The following is a 15,121-nucleotide window of genomic DNA, read 5'->3' as shown; positions in this document are numbered from 1 at the left end:
GACAGTGGAAAAATGTCAGTCCTAGTTTTACTGGATCTCAGTGCAGCATTTGATACAGTTGACCACAACATATTACTCAAACGACTGGAGAACTGGGCAGGTCTTTCAGGTACTGTACTAAACTGGTTCAAAACATACTTAGAAAACAGGAAATACTTTGTATCAGTAGGTAACTTCACATCTGAGCAGACAAGTATCACATGTGGAGTTCCCCAAGGTTCCATCTTGGGACTCCTTCTGTTTAACATTTACATGCTCCCACTGGCACAGATTATAAATGTCATGAAACGCTGTGTGGCAGGCAGGAGATGAGGACTCAAAATGCAGGACTCACAGACCCGAGGGATGAACTCAAAACCACAGCTTTATTTGCTGGTCGCAGAAAAACGAACATACAAAGTAAGCTAAATTAAACTGGGGAATAACTCACAGGGAGATCCACACAGCATGAGGGACGACGCAACACTGACTCTTCTTCTTCTTCAGTCAAGTTTAACGGCAGCTTGCATTCAAAACTGTTGCATTACTGCCATCTCCTGGCTGTTAACCGTCCGTCACTCCTGAATCCTCAGATCCTCTTGATGAGACCAGTACTTCTCAAAAAACGAAAAACCACCACTTTCACAACACTGACTCAGAGAAACACAGGGTTTAAATACACTGGGAAGTAACGAGGGGAATGAGACACAGAAGGAGGGCACAGCTGGGAGAAATCAGGACTGTTGAGACAAGGAAGCAAAGCAGGACACATTCACATAAGACACGGATGTTCAAAGTAAAACAGGAAGTATAACACAGAGAGGCGAACTTGGCACAGTGGAGACAGCAACTAAGAAACACAGAGACATAAATCATAAGGCAGAGGACTAAGAACCAAAATACACAGGGAAATACTCAGCTTGGAACACAAGAAACTAGACTCGAGGGAGTAACAAAAAACCAACCATGAGAACATAATGCACAATACAGAGTGACAGAAAACAAGAAACTCAAACGTGCAAAGACACAGACTTACACAGAATAGAGGGGGCACAGAGAAACATGAAGGGCAAGGGATCAAAACTAGAAACCATAGAATAACTCACAAGTACAATAATACAAAAACCACGAAGAACTAAACAAGCTGGGCCAGGAGACCCAGGACCCTGACAATAAAGAACAACAAAATAAACTACCACAGCTATGCAGATGACACACAAATATATATCACAATGTCACCAGGAGACCGAGGCCCTGTACAGGCTCTTGGTAAATGCATTGAGGAAATCAATGACTGGTTGTGCCACAATTTTCTCCAACTAAACAAAAACAAAACTGAGGTAATAGTCTTTGGCGCCAAAGAAAAACGATTACAGGTCACCAGAGAACTTCAATCTATACATCTAAAAACCACAAACCAGGCGAGAAATTTGGGTGTAGTGATGGATGCAGACCTAAACTTAGAAAAACACATTAAGACAATAACAAAGTCAGCTTACTATCACCTCAAGAATATTTCAAGGATAAAAGATCTGATGTCTCAACAGGACCTGGAAAAACTAGTCCATGCATTCATCTTTAGTAGGCTTGACTACTGTAACAGCATCTTTACAGGTCTACCTAAAAAATCAGTCAGACAACTACAGCTCATTCAGAACTCTGCTGCTCGAGTCCTCACTAAGACCAAAAAAGTGGACCACACCAGTCCAGCTCTGAGGTCCTTACACTGGCTGCCTGTCCGTCAGAGGATAGACTTTAAAGTTCTGATGCTGGTCTATAAAGCTCTGAATGGTTTAGGACCAAAATACATCAGTGACCTCCTGACCCAGTATGAACCTTCCAGATCCCTCAGGTCATCTGGATCCGGTCTTTTATCAGTTCCCAGAGTCAGAACCAGACACGGAGAAGCTGCATTCAGCTTTTATGCTCCGTATATCTGGAACAAACTCCCAGAAAGCCTCAGATCAGCTGAAACACTCAGTTTATTTAAATCCAGGTTGAAGACTCACCTGTTCTCAGCTGCATTTGAATAAAGCACCAAATCCACACTTTAAGCTTAAATTTCAAAACTTACATTTTAACTAACTACTGATTTTATCTACTGTTTTTTTCTTTTTCCCCATTTTAAATCTTTTTATTTGTTTTTGTTTTTTAATGTTTCTGTAAAGCACTTTGAATCACCTTGCTGTTGAATTGTGCTATATAAATCTGTTCCCCTTAAGTCAATATGACTTAAGGGGAACAGATTTCTTTAAAAAAAAACAAGATAAGGACAAATATAAAGCAGAGATGTGTTTCTGTTAGAGGAGTTAACCTGTGGAATAGTTACGACAGTGATTTAAAAAGGTGTAGTTCATTTTCCTTGTTTAAAAACATGTTTAAAAATAGAGTAATAGAAAAATATATAAATCAAGAATGAAAAGAGCAAAAAGGAGAAAAAAAAACAACCTCTTGATTCTTTTGCTTTGATGTAGTTACTTATCTAAGGTGGAAAGTTTTTTTTTCTTTGTTTTTTTTTTGTTCGTTTGTTTGTTTGTTTGGTTTTTGCTTTGTTTTATTATTTTCTTCAAGCCCTGTGTACAGGAGCTGCATACAAAAAGATATTTTGTGAAAAGGGTTGGCGTAATAAGCAAATGCTTCAGCCAATACCTTTTGATTAGCCTTGTCTCGTGCTTTCTTTCTTTATGGTAGATTTTTGTTCTGTTTTCACTGTTTGTTTGTTTTTTTTTTCACTGTTTTCACTGAGATTTGAATTTGAATGCTAATCAATAAAATCAAAATCAAAATCAAATCAAATAAATAAACTTGCCTTGCCTTAAGTACTAGCAGGAGAAGAACTGATTGCAAACAGGTGAGCTCATTACGTCATTACAAGCAAAAAAAGTGCTTGTGTGATCGGGTGCTTTGAGTGCTCAGAGTAGAAAAGCGCTATATAAGAACCAGTCCATTTACCATTCAGGTTAACTGGATAGATGGGCATAAAGAATTAGATGGATTTCCCAGATGCAATAATATTAAAACGTAATGTATACTGTGGAACAACAGTATACATAATCATGAGCAGTGTTGGAACTAACATTATTTTACAGTAACTACGTTATTATTGTGGTAACGAGCACGATAACTAGTTATTATGCCAAAATCAGGAACGCGTTACTCGTTACTGGGATTTAGATAGGCTCGTTATTCGTTACTTCGTGTGGTGGCTATCGCGGAGCTTCCACAGATTCAGTAACATTAGCAAGTGGTGGAGGCCAGCAGGTGGATGAAGGAAAAGAGACCCGAGGCGGCCGCCGGTCCGAGTGTGAACTGAACTTCAGGTAAGAAGTTATGACCTGCAGTCTCTCTGGGTCAGATATGAACCAAGTTTAGGTGGAGTTTATTTTCGTTATTCTGACTTTTTCCGTACTGCTACTAGCTAGCATGACGGAGTTTCTATACAGCTGGGTGGTGCTATGAAGTTAATGATGTTGAACTTTATTTTGTTCATAAGTTATTAGAGTTGCCAACCGTCCCGTCTGGTATTCAGAGAAAATATTACGCGTTTCTTATTGAGGTGAAAAGGAACAGTTTGTCCCGTAATTCAGCTACAATGAAAAAGACACAAAGCTGGAGTTATTCTGTCTTTGCTGCACAGCTGCCTCTTCTTCTCTCATTCTCTCCTCCTCCCTCTCCCGTTTCTACTTCAATCATGAAACTGATCAATGATCAGCTGATCGGCTCTCTTATTTGTTTATCGCCCACTTTGCGCCGAAAGAGGAAACCAGCGGATGTCGCGCTAAACAACAGCAGCACGTTTAAGCTTGATCAGCTGTTGTTAGAATTTATTTAATATTAATTTCTAGTATCAGCTGATGTTTGCTGGAGCCACAGCTGTAAAGCTGCTGGTCATGATAAGGTTTGGTTATCTGGTGAGAGGGAAACATGAAGATGAAACCAGGAGATGTCCTTACTGAATCATCAGAGCTGAACAGGTGATGGAGAAACAGGTTTACCTTTTAGGTGACATGAATGAGTTGAAGTTATGAACTGTTTCTGAGAGACTAATAACACCAGGATCCTTTTTTAGGTAGCTGACAGCTGGTAACTGTGCAGGGGTGGGTCTAGCAAAGTGTTGCCAGGGGGGCAGGTAGGGCATTAACAGGGAGAGGGGGGCACAAAGAAACACTTTCTTATTCTCATTTAAAATGTCTAGCTTTTAAAAAATAATTATCTGAATCTTACAACAAACGATTGATAGATTGATGCATATATACCAGCAGAACAGTGTACATCACTGTCACAACAGCGTTTATTTTCATTCAAAGGCTTTATGATTTTTCCTATAATGGTGGGCCGGTCTCTAGTCAAAATGTCCGGGCCAATTTTCTGTCCCAGTCCAGCCATGTATGCAGCTCATCTGCAGTCTGGTGTTACCTACATCTTCCTATTCAGAAGGCAGAATTTCCGAGTTCTGAGTACAATCAAAGCACCACGACTGCAGTTTTTGTGTTGGATGTAAAAGGCGCACATGACGCTGTGACGTAGGCTAGAATCATGGCAGCAGTCAATGACGGTCCAGGCGTGGGATTTCTCTCGTGGAAATATGCACATTATCTTTTCCTTTCTATTGGTAGGTGGCACAGTGCACTGTGGCAAGTAAGCAAGCTAGAAGACTGGCAAAGTTATGGAAGCAACACATTAACAAGAGAATTCTGAGTAAAACCAAAGTTACTTTCCCTAGTAACTAGTTACTTTGAAAGTAACGAGTAACTTGAAGTAACTGAGTTACTTTTGAGAGAAGTAACTAGTAATGTAACTAAGTTACTATTTTAAAGTATCTTACCCAACACTGATCATGAGATATGGTATTGGCTATGGTAACCCTTGTTAAATATTTCTTTTAAAAATAAGACACACAACTACAACACAGGAAAAGACCGAGGGAAACCGAGTTAACGAAAAAAAACCAACAACGTGAAAACCATCAATTTCACACCCGAGCCTCAACTCTCGCGGCCCAGTACCAAACGACTCACAGACTGGTACCGGGCTGTGGCCCGGGGGTTGGGGGCCGCTGCTTTACACTGTAATGTAAATGTAATGATGCTACAGCAGTACACAGAAAACCCCGACAGTCAGGCGACCCTCTTTTAGCAAGTACTTGGCAACAGTGACAAGGAAAATCTCCCTTTTAATTTAAAGAAACCTCTGGCAGATTATTATTATTACTATTAGTATATTGTTTGTAACCACCACTAACAATGTTTCTGTACAGTAATGAGTTCTGAATCAAAACTCTCCAAATAAACCATTTTAACACACAGATTCTTGGTCTGACCAACCGTCTCAGCTATTAGCAAAAGATGACAACCAATAAAACTCTAAAAGATCCTTTATTTGGACAATGATCAATGAAAATGAAGGGATAAAACAACCTAGTGTCCCCCTCACAAAAGGGATATTTTGCCTCTGTGCAGGGCAGGCCCACTATATGCTACAGCCTAAAGGCAGAGGCCGGAGTAACTACCGACCTTCTACTTGAAGGACAGCTTCTCATAACTTTTACAACTGCTCTTTTAGGAACTTTTTAGATGCAATTTTAAGGCTGGAGATGACTCTATAATTAGCCGAGACAGCTGGGTCAGACGATAGCTTTTTAAGTAAAGGCCTGCGTAATAGAAACAGACAGATCATATTTAACATTGAAGCATTAATATGCTGCAGGACCACAACGGTATGGTTTCACTGAACAAGTGTTTGCATATGTTTTTCTGTGTTTGCATATCGTTCTTGTGTGTACATGTATACATAATAACTTTAAGCCTAATGATTTAAAATAGGTATTCTGTGCTGTACATACTGTATACTGTAAAGTGTCAATGTGGGAATAGTCACTGTAGTAAAGTTTATTCACCCAGTGACTGGGTGTATGCGCATTGGAACATCTTGTGAAAAATAAAACTTTCACAAGAATTCAAAAGAAGAAATTCTTGAGTCATTGTATGAATACACACCTGAATGCTCCAGACTGCCAAAACTCCTCTTTTTATAGAGGTGGTCACACTTGCTGATGACTGGTGGAATTTGATTAGCAGCACCTGGTTTCTACTTTCTGCTGTAGAAATGACCCACCCATTATTCCTATGGAATAGCGAGGGTATACTGCAATCCTGTGGAAAACTTTCCTGAAACTGTCCATCAGAATCAGTCAGCCAACAACATACAAACAACAAAACTCATCTAAGTCATTGAATTCAGGTGTTCCAAGCATTTCCATGGCCATAGGTGTATAAAATGAACATGCAGACATGCAGACTACTGCTGCAAACATTTCTGAAGGAATAGTTCACCCTCGGGAATTCAGTGAATTCCAGCATAGTTGCATGACAGGACGCCAAGTGTGCAACAAGTCCAGTCATGCAGTTTCTTCACTGCTAAATATTCCACAGTCAATTCTTAGTAGAGTTATAACAAACTGGAAATCAAAGTTTACTTTGACTTTAAAGTGAATGAGAAAGACAGCAACTCAGCCACAAAGTGGTAGGCGCATAAATTGACAGAGCATCGTCAGTGTATGCTGAGCTGTGTAGTGTGCAAAGAGTCAGACCTCCAAACTTCATGTGGCCTTCAAATTAGCTCAAGAACAGGCGCAGAGACCTTCGTGAAATGCGTTTCCAAGGCTGAACAGCTGCTTCCAAGCCTTACATCTCAGAGTGGAATGCAAAGCATCGGATGCAGTGGTGTAAAGCACACCGCCGCTGGATTCTAGAGCAGTGAAACGTGTTCCCTGGAGGGAAGAATCACGCTTCCTCCCCACACCAATCCGATGGATGTGTCTATGTCGGGCGGTTACCAGGAGAACAGTACTTGTCTGGCTGCACTGTGCCAAGTGTAAAGTTTGGTGGAGGGGGGATTATAGTGTGGGGGTGTTGTTCAGAAGTTGAGCACAACCTGTTAGTTCCAGTGAAAGCAAAGGATGGGCCGACATCCTATTAAACTCTGCAGATTAAGAATGGGATGCAACCCAAGTTCATGTGCATGTAGGCAGAGGAGTGAATACTTTTGTCAGTACAATGTATTTTTATTACAATACTGGAACCTGACGGTCAAACATTTTGCGAAAATGATTTAACTGAGCAAATATTATAAGAACTATATCTGGTTCATCTCTGTGTGTCCAGTGCAGAGATATGACCATAGCTTGGCTCAAAGACTGCATCCAAAAAAGCTGCAGGCCTAGAAATCAAAAAGCCGTTTCATTACTGACACGGTTTTGTAGACAGACTCGGGCGCAGACCAGGAAACCTTTGCAAAAGTTGGCAGTGCGTTTATTTACAGTGAGTGCACCAGGTGATGATATATACAAAGTGTCAGGGAGAAGGGTCCAGGGTTCCAGAGGGGAAGGGGAAAAGGTCCAAAAACACACTCCACTCTCTCAGCAAACGCTTTTTAAATATTATATGCTATGATTGTTCACTTTTTTGTTGTCATTTTACTGGAGTGAATTTAGGAAAAATGATGTCCTCACATCTTCTAGTCTTGCTGAATCAGGCCAACATCTGTGGGGTTTTTTTTTTTTTTTTTAGATAAAATGTAAAGGGGAAAGAGAAACTGATGGATGGAAAAGTAAATATATAATAGTCATTCATACAGCTCTTTGCAAAAATAGTTCTACATACTACAAATAAAATATTGTGTGGATGATATTTTGATATTTATAGCAAACCCACAGACATCTGTTCTCGTCCTATTGGAGATGAGCTTTTTGGAGTTACGTGGTGTAAAAGTGAGCTGATGCTTGTTTGGCTTAGTGAGCCATTGAAATGAAATATGGATAAAATTATATATTTGGGAATTGAGATTGCAAAGAAATATAAGTATGAAGCAAATGTGCAGCTATGTAGGACGAGACTGAGACCTGAGTTCAGACCAGAGTTCTGGAGAAGAATCTTTATTGTGTGTTTAAATGTGAAAGTAGTGAAAATGATCGTCTCGCTCAACGGCTGTGTCTTTTTCACAATTTACCCATTTATATATCTCACTCACATGTTTTACGTTATTAATGCATTTATTTAAAAAGACCCCATAATTCTTTAATGAATTATAAGTCTCATAGAAATAAAAAGAACAACTTTGCAAACATAATACAAGTGAAGGGTGAATGTGTTAATATTAAGCAGCAAATATTTATATAGGTAAAATATACATGTTTCCCATTCAAATTAATTCTTTTTTTATTATAATTTTTAATAGTTTTAAATTATACTACAATCTGGTTATCAATTCTACTTTTTAAATCTGAGGCAAACAATTAAACTGTTCAAGTTCAGCATTCTATGTTTCACACTACCAATATCAACCAATCTATCTTTAACCCCTCAGTGATGGATGATGCGTTAGAGCTCTGCAGTGTTGGTGATGTATGCATCCAGGGTGGATTTGCATGATTTCAGCAGCTTCAGTAAAAGCACAGGACAGATTTCTTCAGACATCTGCAGGTCAGACACTTTGTACAGACTTATTTCTATCTCTGTCTTAAGAACAGGTTAGTCCTGTTTTTGAGAGACTGCAGTGCAGAAAGACGTGTAATACAGTCTGTTTATTAAACAAAACAGGAAATTAGAAAGCTAAACATGATAGGACAGGGACAGGAATGGAAATAGTGACTGACCTGGAATAAAGGGGTTGAATTGGGTTGATACTGGTTTGGTTAATGTTAGTAACTCTTTAATAGAGTTAAAACGTTTGCACAGGCTGCATTACAACGAGGGCAAGTTGACCAGAATTTTTCCAGACATATCGAGGCAGGTCTGCTCTGCTGTTATGCCACTAGCTCCAAACGTCAGGACAGTTTTACAGGTTTTTAAAGTTCAAATATAACCAGAGCCTTTGGGCGTCTCAGGAAACTCACAGCATCTGCAGAATAAACAACGTCACCTCCCGTCCTTTGGCCAGCTGTATGAAAAAAAGAAGGTATTCTTCTTTGCTGGAAGTAAAAAGATGCGTCAGTCATTAGAGATAAGAACAGCGACTGATACCCTCGACCTGGAGAGGACACTGACATCCTCAGTGACAGAGTGGAGGATTTAAACAGACCTGGTTTTGCTCTAATAAAATGGAAGGATCAGATCCTCTGGCCAGAGGATTTGGTCGTGTGTGTCTGTGAGCATTGTTTTCTAAAGGTTATGACTTGTATCATGAACTTCTCATTAAAGATATTCAGAATGAAATTAGATTTATACTTTTTTAAAAGTGGCTTTTATTATTCACTGACAAAATTCAGTTTTTACGGTAGACCAGAGATCTTACTTTCTCCATATTGTACTTTTGTTTAGCTGACAATATAGCCAATGTTGCTCATTTTTCTATAAGTGGCTTCTTACCTCAGCACCTTGGCCTTTGTACCTCCTTCCAGAGGAGGCTGGCATTGTTGGACACATTTCCTCTCTTTTTATCATGACTCCCATCCGGTCTCACACTCCACAGGCCCCTGAGTAAATGTCTCCAGGGAATGCATTGTGCCAGCAGGCAGCTGTTTTTCCCCTGAGCTACCACTACATATGTGTGTAAATGTGTTACACCACCTCGAATGTGATGAATTTCATCAGTGGTGAAACGAGCCTCGCGTGCTGCTCGCATTTCAAAGGACTGCAGCGAATAGTTTTTTCCACTCTGTGCATTGTTACCCTGCTGCTGTAAATGAGTCTCGTGGGAAACGTGTGTGTTGGCCAAACCATATCATATCAAACCACTTGCTATGTTCCAATTAAGTCTGTGTGTCTTCTTCAGAGGCCGAAAGGTGTCGGCTGTCCACCGATGCTCCGTATATTTGGTTAGGATGGATCAATATATAATTAAATATTTAAGGCGTATCCGATAGACAGTTGTCTGATATGATGAAGGTTGCTGCTTGACTGCAGCTACACGGGACAACAAATATTGCAATTATTAAATTATTTTCACATTTAATATTTTAATTAACCTTGTCATTGAAGGAGAGTGTCTAATGATTTGCATGTGCTCATCGTTAACACAAAAGGGTTAAAAATGTTTTTGCAACTATAAACTTCAGCACTGTCTGTCAAACCTCCAGTAATGTTTGCTCTTAGTTTTTTTCTGTGCCCACTCATATCAGCTAACATGCACTTTTGAACCCTGCTGGAGATGCTGAGTGCTGATCTCTGCTGACTGCTCACTGTGACTGAAACCAGAGATCCATAATAATGGCATCATTGATCATTGGGCATCTTTTCTCCGTCATTGCCTTCAAAGCGTCCACTGCCATGAGAAATATTTCTGAAGCACAAAAGCAATCTCCTCAGTGAGAGGATTAATCTGCCCTCTCAGGCTTGACGTGCTTTTAGTCCCAGAGTTTCGGTCTTTCTGTGACCTTGTTCACTTAGAGGTTTTTGTCTTCTTTTTTTTTTTTTTTTTTTTTAAATGACATCAGAAACAGCAGTATGCGACATTACGTGATGGCAGAGCTTCAGTTCATCCTTTGTCATTTTTTTTTTTTTTTTTTTTTTAATAAATAGGGCAGGGGGAATGAATGAGAGAAAGAGGGGGAGAGAAAGAAAGAAAACCAAAGGGGAGAAGAGACGGTGAGAAGGGGGGGGAAGAGAGAGAGAAAAAAAAAAGAACTCCTGGGTCACCTGTATGGAGAAAAAACAAACAAACAAAAAAAACAAACAGAGGAGACAGCAAACAACAAAGAGTAACATAATAATAGAGAAAACAAAGCACCATCACAATAAACTAGCTAGTCATAGATATCAATATTTACTAAATAATAAACGATATTGTGCAGCACGCAAGATAGACAGCGCACAGTGTGCTTTGAGGCAGCAGCCAAGAAAGCTTTAGTCCGCGTCTGTGAATACCCATGTGTGCATACCTGTGTGGATCAGCATGCTTGCATTCCAAAGGTTTCTCCATGTAATGATCTGCTAGGGAGTGTGGGGGGGCCACAGCCCTGTCCTCCAGGGTGTGAAGCGGGTATGGAGGAGATCAAAACTCCAGACATCCAGAGGCCCCCAGAACACAAGAGACCATGGAAGACCAACAGAGGGGCAGCCGCGCCACTGTTCCAGTAAGAGCTGAGGAGAGTCCCAGATGAGGGCTCGCCCAGCAGCCGCGGAGCAGAAGTCAGGGGGAGTTGCAGTGACGCGCCCGTGAGCTCCGCCGGCCCCCAGCTGTGCCTGAGTGACCGAGCCCCAGGCCGAGAGGCCGGGGGCACCCCACCTCCAAAGGGGCCCGAGCGAGCCCCAGGCCCCAGGCCCCGACAAGCGGCCGCCAAGGAGTGAGCCGGTGTGTACCCGGACGCCCACCCCCAGACACAAAGAATTGCCTTCAAAGCGTCCACTGCCATGAGAAATATTTCTGAAGCACAAAAGCAATCTCCTCAGTGAGAGGATTAATCTGCCCTCTCAGGCTTGACGTGCTTTTAGTCCCAGAGTTTCGGTCTTTCTGTGACCTTGTTCACTTAGAGGTTTTTGTCTTCTGCATGTCATACAGCGCCTACTTCACCCATATGAAAGATAAGAATGTGTTCCTATAATAAACACATAGAAATAGTTTTGGCTTTACAACGTATTTGGATGTTAAAATGAAAGTTAGTGGTGCCAGGTGTCCTTATTTTAAACAGAATTACTTTGAATGATCATCAAAATAAACACTGAAATGCAAAGTAATAACAAAATCGTTATTTTTTAGAATAATTAGTAAATTAGTTATGCTACAAACTCTGTAGTTTCTAAACATCTAATCAAAATATGCCATAATGCAATCATGCCATGCAGATACAACAAATCAGAAGGTAATGTCACCCCTGTGGTAATATTCATGGTGATATTATCTTCCCTACGCAAAATTAGGACATTACATAAATTTCCAGTTTATAAATCATCACGTTCTTAGCAGTCTTTAAAACATATTCTCTTATCTTTTCTCTCCTTCTTACATCTTTCTGTACCTCTGAGAGTGAAATTATTGTACATTCAAATTTTTTCCCATTGCCAAACACAGCCACTGTATCTTTAGCTAGCACGACTAACATAATAATAATTCACCTGTTTGGTGATATTTGCTGAGCTAGTTGGCTTGATGTGATAGTGAAGCACAAATTACCACAACTTTGCATAAACGCACACAGATGCGTTTTTGCACGTAGAACATGTACATGTCATATCAGGAAGGACATCTGATATAAAAAAATCAAATGCACATCCATCCACCCTGTGAATAAGCGGTCGACAGAAGCTTTATGCAAGGCAGCAAAGAATGTATCCAAAGCAGCATCTTCTGTTTTAGCCATCTAGATCACGAAAAATGAAACGGTGATACGAACAGCGCCACCTCACTTGTATTAAGTAAACATACAAACTATAAACTAGTACAGAAAAGGCATTTATTTAAAGTAGCCATCATCCTCTGCACCGACACGTCACAAAACTAACATTTTTGACGCTTCCATTTTTCTTGTGAGGCACCTCAAACAACTGGCAGCTTCATTTAGAGATAAACATAAAACACATGTCTCAGTGTAAACTATGATGTGGAGAGTATTGTGACTGTAGGATATGTTATTATATACCACACAGCCATACTCTCCATATCACTGGTATTTGTTTATCAAATGTGTTTGAGACACTTTGGAAACCATGAGGTTGAATGTCTCCAAAGTACCTCTAATTTGGTTGAAAGCTATAATAACAAATGTCTGCCATATTGCGATGGGTGATTATTATTTCCATCTATTTATTTATTTTTACCTCTAAGGTCTTTGCTACATTTCCTATTTTTCCTATTTCCTTTTGCATCTTAAATAGGTTAACGGGTAGGCTTATCTCATACACACTCATGCATTCAAGATGTTTATAGAAAGAGCTGCACAGGTATTGCAGGACAAGTAGTATTCTTCCCAACAGGTTCAGCTGCAGTTCAGCACTTTACCCTGTGCTCATTCTGACACAGCAACATTGAGCATCAAGCTGTGCTTTAAAGTTGGGATGTTTTCGATCAGGGTAATCAAATTATAAGTGGCGGAACAGCAGCCTCATCAGTTTCACATGCATTTTACGGTTTTGGTATTTATAGGGCACCCAAGGCTAACCGCAGATATGCAAAACACCTATTATTCTATATTTATCGAGAGTACATAGTCATTACGACAAGCAACCTAAGCTTTGTCTACAAGTTAGAATTTTCTCCACACTTTAGATTCGTAAAAACCGTGTAATGTTTGCAAAAATGGTTAAAATGTCTTCATATTCATATCTACAAACTTTATCACTGACTCGTTGAGGCTGCAGTGAAAGTCCGTTTGGCTGTACTGTGCTTTTAAATCTACTGTAGTTCCGCCCTATTTCGCAAGAGCCAATCAGCAGCTCTGAAACATAACCCTGTTAAAATTCTAGACTAATCACAACTGTTTTTTCAATACCAGCCGAGCTCCTCGCTTTGTAGCAGGCTGGCTTGCGTTTCTTGCCTCCTGTCTACCATCAGTCTAAGAACCGCGCTCCACATATCATGTATACCCACAGAAAATACTCGTAAACCGGCTCCAGGAGACGGCAAGACTGCCTGGACACCGACACCGGATTCGGTGGAGGTTTTGTGATCGACTAACCCGAGCCGCTTGTGCCGTGTCCGCAGCATTAGGTAGGTGTTTTTGGTGGTGTTACGGTGTTGTAATGTCCCTCTACCTCTTCTCTCCTTCCCATTAGCTCGCGAGCTGCGACAGTTAAAGTCATATTTGTATTGGTTTATTTATTTTGCTGGTGTGGGTTTGAATAGGCGTGAACGTTTTGTCGCCGTCACAAACGTTAACATTCGCCTTCTTAAACTGAGGTTACATAATTGCTGGTGTACGGCTTGTTAGCTATCAAGGCTGGAAAAATGACCGCGACTGATACGAGTACGGGCAGATTAAGCCCTTGTCAAATAAATAGGTGTAGCCAAGCTTATGTGCTGACAGATAACTCCGCCGCGTGCCGCCCTCGAGGGAAAGTCGCGCCGAACTGTATTAAAAACGAGCCTTCGTGATCATCGCAGTCAGGTTACACATGTCGAAGACATTACATGAATTTTAAGACCCGCCAGCCTGGGTCAGCACTGCTCTAAGCACGTACTCGGTGCTATACAATATTTCCCTTTTATGCTCGTTAAAGTTCACGGTTGATACACATCAGTGGTTCAGATAAGCTCTACGGATTACCTAGAAGAACCAAACATTAAAGGAACCGTACGGTGACTTGAACCGTGTCCCTTTGCCAGGTGAAGAGTCATTTAATTGCAGGGTTTTAATAGAGCTTGGTTTTTGAGGCTATGTGTAACATTAATGGATAATTAATGAGGTTACGTGTGTAAGTGTTTCGACCTGAGAGTGCAGCCAATGTTGGAAAAAGATGTTCCACCCCGAGCTAATAGGGTCAGGCTTAAAAGTGTATTAAGATGTGGTTTTAATGGCTAACTTGTTGTTGTTGTTGTTGTTGTTAAGAAAACAGTTATTTTCTTTATCCTGCTGTGGACCAGAGACACGTGATCTCCATTAAGTGCACTGATTGGATCATCGCACTTTACTTTTCCGTTATTTTGAGAAAGTAGTGTTGCTGTTTTCCACTGCTCTGTCCCATATTAGAAGTTCATATTCAAATGCACTGCTTACTGCAAATGTAAGCCTAGCAATAATATAGGACATACCAGGCCAGCGCTTCAGTGAAATATCCCCTGGACCTAAAGTTCATAGATACACTTGTAGTCTGAAGGCTTACAAATGTTAATAATAATACTTTGTAGCAGCTCTGGAAGGCTGAAAGGGAAAAAACAGGGAGGGGGGCATAGTATTTCATTGTGCTGCTAGCCAGGAACACATCTGCTGTGTGCAGGTGGTCTGGGAAGAGCAGCTAAAGACTGAAGTCCAGTTGAAGAGTATTTTATCAGTGCTGGCCGCACTCAGTGAGTTGGCCTCCACAGCTGCAGAGCTGGATCAGTCGGACTCCAGCTCAATTATTCTCTCATTTCCGTGTCTGAAAAGGACACCCACCTCTGCATCACAATTATTACATCCAGTCAAGCAGCTGTGTTGCTGCTGGGCTTAGTCAGGATTTCAACTGCAGAGCACCATAATTCCTTACAGTCCGTAGTGCTCACTCTCAAAAAC

General features: G+C 40.7%; 1 protein-coding gene across 2 annotated transcripts in view; it reads left to right on the top strand.

The window, feature by feature from the left end:
- Positions 1-13,394: 13,394 nt before the first annotated feature.
- The window catches only part of tpst1 (tyrosylprotein sulfotransferase 1), a 60,052-nt gene continuing 58,325 nt past the window's right edge, over positions 13,395-15,121 (top strand). Inside the window, exon 1 of one of the 2 annotated variants that reach the window (XM_085381087.1) lies at positions 13,395-13,620. The gene's annotated coding sequence lies outside the window, so the exon portion shown is untranslated. The remainder of the gene's footprint in view (positions 13,621-15,121) is intronic. The other variant, XM_085381088.1, reaches the window with a different exon arrangement.

This window comes from Rhamphochromis longiceps, linkage group LG14 (assembly GCF_057381845.1).
Source record: "Rhamphochromis longiceps isolate RC_006_pf linkage group LG14, R_longiceps_female_GT1.1, whole genome shotgun sequence".
NCBI lineage: Eukaryota > Metazoa > Chordata > Actinopteri > Cichliformes > Cichlidae > Rhamphochromis > Rhamphochromis longiceps.
This window is presented reverse-complemented; position numbering and strand designations above follow the sequence as displayed.